The sequence below is a fragment of the Zophobas morio genome, unplaced genomic scaffold (assembly GCF_036711695.1).
Source record: "Zophobas morio isolate AGI-343-1 ecotype UQ-CSIRO unplaced genomic scaffold, CSIRO_AGI_Zmor_V1 ptg000017l, whole genome shotgun sequence".
In the NCBI taxonomy this organism is placed as follows: Eukaryota; Metazoa; Arthropoda; class Insecta; order Coleoptera; family Tenebrionidae; genus Zophobas; species Zophobas morio.
The window spans coordinates 16,519,627-16,526,267 of NW_026972122.1; the positions used below are offsets into that span (position 1 = coordinate 16,519,627).

A 6,641-nucleotide genomic window follows, 5' to 3' on the forward strand; every position below is an offset into this window, starting at 1 on the left:
ACACTTATATAGCCAAAGAAATACCTCAGGATGTTTTACTGTTCGGATATGCATTATTATTATCATGAATACAATATATGTAGATCGTTAATGTTAGCTAGTTTCATAGTGAACTTAAACACTTTATAACATTTAAGAGAGTTTCTGCTACGCAAACATATTCCTGTAACAATAAATTACAGGTAAAGTTTTTTAACTCAAAAGGCCTTCAGCGTTGAAAACTAGGACAGGATAACTTTTAAGCATTTTTCACCTTTGCTGAACACAGTAACCAATCTTTTTAATACGTCATTAAAATGCAAACTAAAATGAAATTATTTTTAAACAAAAAAATTAGTCACCCTTACGTTCACCTTGTCTCTGGAGTTGCATCAAGAGAGTCGTTAAGGAAGTCTGTCAAGTCAAGTGTTGTCGTGTCGTGTAGTGTCTCGCCACCTAGGAAACTGCAACACGTGGTTTGTTAAAACTTGCTACAACTGAACCCTAAATCTCCTCTTTCGTCTTCCTAATCTGACGAATTCCCCCAGAGCTTTACTTTAGACAAGAATGAAAGCCAGCAACGAGTTAGATACCTTCAAATAATTAACATAATATTAACGTAATATATCTTCATCTCTGCTGTCTTACGTAATTTGTGAAAATTTATAACTTGATTAATTTACAACAGTTCTCTACGTACGAATAAATGCATGCTGGTTAATCTAAAAACTTGTGCTGTTTACCTAAATAGACATTACACGACAGTACAACCTAGAGATTAAACCAATATTTTTGCACAAATTATTCAAATTTGCAAAAACAAATACAGAAAAATTGTTATTACTAATTAAGACAACATACGAATTAAAAAAGTGATAAGAGAAATCGGAATTACAAAACTAATAGTTCAATAAATAAACATCACTTTTTGCGAAAATAATTCAAATACAATTTTTTGTACGACACTGTAAGAAAGATGTCAATTTCAGACAATTCAGTGGGCATGACAGTTGACAATTTCATTAAGAGACACGTAAATAATTTTCGTGCAAATTGTGAGCTACAAACAGATTTTGGTAAATTTTTAACACTTTTCATAGATTTTTATATTATATTATTATTGGCTTTGTAGAAAACGATGGATGTAGACAAGCGCCTCGTCTATAGATATTGATAGTACACCACCAGAAGTGCTTGAAGCAGGCTACTGTTCCTGTTGACGCAGATGGAGACAAGACTACTTTTAAGCGCCAGGGTGGAAATATTCTGCTACCGCCAAAGAATATATTGATGAATCAGTTACCAATAATTACCAATAAAATGCAAATTGCAGATAAAATTTTAAATGCTGTTACTAATTCATCAACATTAAACATTACAACAGATCCTGACACACTCTCAACTCCAATTCTTTAAGAAATCCCATTTTCGGCTGTCAAATTAATAATCTAACTATTAATTTTGTTGATTTTAAAATAGTATATTAAAGAACGAGTTTCATAAGGCAAATATTAAAGCACGAACCCAAGTTTATCGAACGAGCGGCGAAGCCGCGAGTTATGTAAAGGATGAGTGCCACAATGCCCTTATGAAAGAGCTATTTATACTATTTTTTCTACCGCGCAGGTTTTTTTTGCAAAATTTAATTGAAATTTGCGTTTATTTAAATCTGGGGAATTTTGTCGTGGCTGGTGATGAACCACGAAATATTTGAAATTCGAAGTTTTACAACAACTGTAGTTCGAATCAATTCGAGTTTTTGTAAGTTAAAATTTGTTAAAATGTCTTGTGAAAAAGTTAGTGAAGTCCTTACGCCTCCCGAAATACGGGAAATTTTAATTTGAGATTTGCCACTGACATTCACCTGACATTTTTCGTCATGGCTACCAATCTTACCGATCTAAATTACACCAGATCTATTTCGCTATTAAAGAACCGCTTTGAGGTCAGTTGGTTGCTTTAATAGCTCTATTAGAAAATCAAAAAACGTGCGCGGTAGAAAAAATAAATATTTTGCAATAATTACTTTTTTCAATGTCGTAGGAAAAATAGTAGTGCCGAAGGAAAAATATTGTATCAAACTCGCTGCAAGTGTCTATCGTTTGCGCGAGAGATTTCGGCACTCGGCTGCCGCTTTGTGCGTCAAAATTCTCATTCACTTTCCATATTCTTTATGTAATATATTATTTCCACATTTGTTCACGAATTTCCTAGGCACAAATTTTGTGTAAACTTAAAGGTCAAATTCATATCATAAACAAAGAAACTTGCATTATTTTAAATAAAGTTACTGTAATGTTTGATATCATCTACTGTTATTACTTATTACAGAGAGTTGCAATAAATAACGCTTTAACTACTTTTTAAACATCACTATTTGGTAGTCCAAATTGTTCTTCCAAATTATTTACTAACTTAATAATGATAAACGTGGTCACTATTTTCCATAGAGTTGAATATGGTGTTAATGCTCCACTACTTTTTATAAATAAACTATTCATGCTCGAAAAACGAACGATTTCAATCTACACAGTTTTTATTTCTGGTAAAATATATTTTCAGTTATTCTAATTTTTGGGCTTACCCTCTTCAAGTTCAGTAAATCCAACTTGGTGAACTTGACTTGCAACTGGGGGAAGAGCCAAGATCAACAGTTGCAAGTACCACCAAAACGAGAGGATGAAAAATATATGCAACTATCAGCCTGCCGAGTTCGAACAAAATGTAATTTATTAATTTAATTTATTTATTACAGTGTCCCCAATAACTTAAAACGAAAAAAACTTTTTTTTGTGTACTTACAATAACTGATTTTACTGTACATCACTTCTGACAAAAAAGTCGATAGTGTTTCTTGAGTAACCTGGAAACAGTACCGAAAACCGCGTGCCGAAAGAGATATTGATTTTTAAAAATACGTCATGTAAACTTAAACTTAACTTAAAAAAAAATATGATGGTAAACTATTTTTAAAAAAACTGCCTTTGTGTTATGTAGAGAAATTTGTGGACAAGTTAACTAAAATTTCGCAACAGTAAGTGTGTTACTAATGGAGGTATTACATTCTGAAAATGTATTGAACACCCTACAACAGAAAAACGTAGGGACTGGCTTTAAACAAGGATAGGGCCTTGAAGAATTATAATTGAGTACACGCTATACAACGTGTACCTGGGACCGAAAGAAAAGTGAAAGCCTAAAGCACATACACGTTCCGCCAACGGTGGGCCTTCCTTCTTGTACAGTACAGTTTTGATAAACTGAAAGCTGACAATTATCTCACCATAGCAAAGAGTACTTAAACCTTCTGCTCATGTTTGTTTAAGCCATCGGTTCATAGTCGAACAAAATCGCACAATATTCAGTTATGTAAGTACGTATATAAATATTGCCTCCATATTAGCTAAACTAGATCCCCTGACTCTCCTTCATGTATTCTGTTAACCCTAAACATGTTCATCCCAGATTGTCTAATTGGTTTAAATGACTATTTTCTTTGTAGATCTGATCGTACTTCATGTGGAGAAAGGGTCTGTTTTTTTTTAAACGCTTTTCAAACCATTCACACGCACAAGTTCTAGCAAAAATTACGGCAATATAGAATTGATTGCGTCACTTGCGTATGTAGCTGTTAGCTGTCAAAGTTTTTCGTTGGTGAGCATCTACCGACCACCTGGACGCTGGATAGTTGATTATTATCAGCTATTATTCCATAATATAAGAGCATTTTACTCCAATTTGTTAATATTTGGAGATTCTAATTTCAATTCTAATTCAAAAATCTTTTGGTCCGCCATTTTGTTCGCTAACTTACTGTTGGAAACTAACTTAATGCAAGTGGTGTCATTTCCCACTGACTCTTCGTTTTGGACAAACACCTTTCCTAATAGGTTTGGTTCTTACGAACTATCCCAAACTTTGATATGAAAATAAATCAGCATTCTCCAGTTGGTATCTCTGATTACTGTGTTATCGAAGGTTTCATACAGTATCATATCTACCTACAAAAACAGGAGGGACTTCAAGAGTGACTTTGATCGGTTAAATTTTGATTTAGTCAAATTAAATTGGAACTAAAGCATGGGATATTTTACTAAAATCATATTTGATCTTATCTCTCAAAACATTTCAACTTTTAATATTAAATATAATCGTACCAAATCCTGGATTACTGACCGCCTTTTAACATGAGCTAAAACAAAAAAACGTGGTTGAACAATTATCATAAAGTTTCTGCTTCACAAAATGACTACGATAAATATCGAACTTGTTCCAACAAGTTAAAAAGTGATCTTTGCTTTGCGAAATACAAGTATGGAACAATTTAGTACTGCCTTCAAAAATAAATTACAAAATCATGTTAATGATCTTAAAAAGAACATACACGGAGTATCAGGGGTTGAAATTGCCAAATTTTAGTAAGTGGTAGTTTAGGCTATATTGAATCAAAAACCTTAATAACATTTTGAACTTAGATCTACAATGATTGTGTTACTGAAGGCACAACTTGCAAGTATCCATGTTTGAGAACGACTGTACAATTTCATAACTGTGGTGCATTTGGCCTGCACTTTAGCTCGTTACCAAGGATTTAAATTGTTACAACACTTTGGAAAGAATAAAGCCACCATCGAACTGAACATACCTGCTTGAAAAGTTCTACTTGCATAGAATTTCCATCACCGAAGTGGAGAAAGCGGTATTACTTTCCCAATCTAACGACACGGTCCATGAAATAAAAAAAATCGTATGTACCTAAATATAGCACTGACTTCGTCTATCAGTTCGTGTCGAACACAAGGACGAGGTAGGTCGCACCATATGATCTTATTAGGGTATAACTCCGAGGAGTACACGCTTACTGCTCGGAGTTATAAGCTTATTAGTTGTCAGCATCAGATACTACAATCATCGACTGATAAAATTTATAATGGGCAAAAATACAGTACCTACACATACAAAAATGTCATTTCTGCAGGCATATCTTGGAAGCTAAGTGACGCGTCTGAAATTTCACAATATTTTCATCTATGGTGTAGGTACCAGAAAAGGTAGGTTTATTCTTGATGATAGCGGACATGAAGTGGACTTGATGTCGGCACGCCACATGATTTTAACATGCAACAGTTTTGCGATATTCTGGTACACTACCAACAAATCGGCGAAGAATTTATTAAACCGCATACCTAGCTGGATGCATTAAAAAAATTACAAACATATTCATTAAAACGTTGTTAATTCTTTCAACATTCCCACATAAACATTAGTCTGTTTATTATTATAGTTAATCTTGTCCAGTGTCACACTGACCTAAGAAAATTGTATCTACAAAAACATGTTTGTAAATTCGACTTTATAAAGCGTAATCTAGGTGTGACAAAACTGCAGACAGCCTAGAGTACAAACGTTAATATTAATCGCCTTCGATGATTTAAGACGGTGATGCAACAAGTCGTACGGTTGACGTTCAGATTTCTATTAAACCTTTACCGGTCCAGTGAATAAGCTCTCCATTAATGACTGAGTTTATTTCCGTTTGTTTAACTTGTTACATCGCATTAACTCTAGTGAACGAATCATTGAAAATTATAATTGTTTCATAATCAGGAAATAAAAAATAAATTAAATATTTTGTAGGTAGTCTGAAAGTTACACCAAGAAAATAATAGTATATTAAAGAACGAGTTTCATAAGGCCAATATTAAGGCACGAATCCAAGTTTATAGAACGAGCGGCGAAGCCGCGAGTTATATAAAAGATGAGTGCTACAATGACCTTATGAACGAATTATTTATACTATTTGAAGTTCGAATTTTCACAACAATAACTGTAATTCGAATCAATTCGAGTTAAAATTGGTTAAAATGTCTTGTGAAGAAGTTAGTGAAGTCCTTACGCCTCCCGGAATACGGGAAACTAAACATTTGCCACTGACATTCACCTGAAATTTCTCGTCACCAGATCTATTTCAGAACCCCTTTCCACTATTAACGAACCGCTATGACGTCATTTGGGTGCTTTAATAGCTCTATTAGAAAATCAAAAAACGTGCGCGGTGGCAAAAAAATGCTTTAGAAATTATAGCAGCGATCCCGTTCGTACAACTCACAAGTATTTTCCCCAATGTGTAGTCACCGTCTACAACGAGTGGTATACTGGGGCAGTTCTTTATGTTTATATTTTAAAATTTTCATAGGTGTTTAAAAGAAAAAAAATATTGCCAAAATTAGTTCACACTAATGAAAATACATACTTACACCACGATATACCAGTCACCGAACCCTGATTATTCAAATACATACATATAAACCAATCGGGGGGAATATTTGTTATAGCGAATAAAAAAAAATGTCTAAGGCTATTTAGACATAGCGTTCCTCACCCCTGAAGTACAGTCAAACAAATACAGCTTCTTCAAAAAATGATAAAATATAATGTGGCTAATTTTTTTTTATGATAACCTCTATAAGTTAAAATAAATTTATATGTACACTGTTAAAGTAAAGGTTAAGAAGCATGCTATGCCTAACAAAATTTTGTGATGACGTTATCAACATTTTAGCAAAGACACATATTATTATATCAGTTTTTATAAGCGCAGTGTAACACTTATTACGAGGGCGTTTTTTTAAATTATCTACCTAGCTATGATAATGACGTCA

The 6,641-nt window shown here is 33.5% G+C and overlaps 1 long non-coding RNA gene across 1 annotated transcript; it reads left to right on the plus strand.

The window, feature by feature from the left end:
- Window positions 1–983: 983 nt before the first annotated feature.
- LOC135130315 (uncharacterized) lies at window positions 984–1,325 on the plus strand. Its single transcript, XR_010280726.1, has 2 exons — window positions 984–1,055; window positions 1,112–1,325. It is a non-coding gene; the product is annotated as an uncharacterized LOC135130315 (long non-coding RNA).
- Window positions 1,326–6,641: the final 5,316 nt, after the last annotated feature.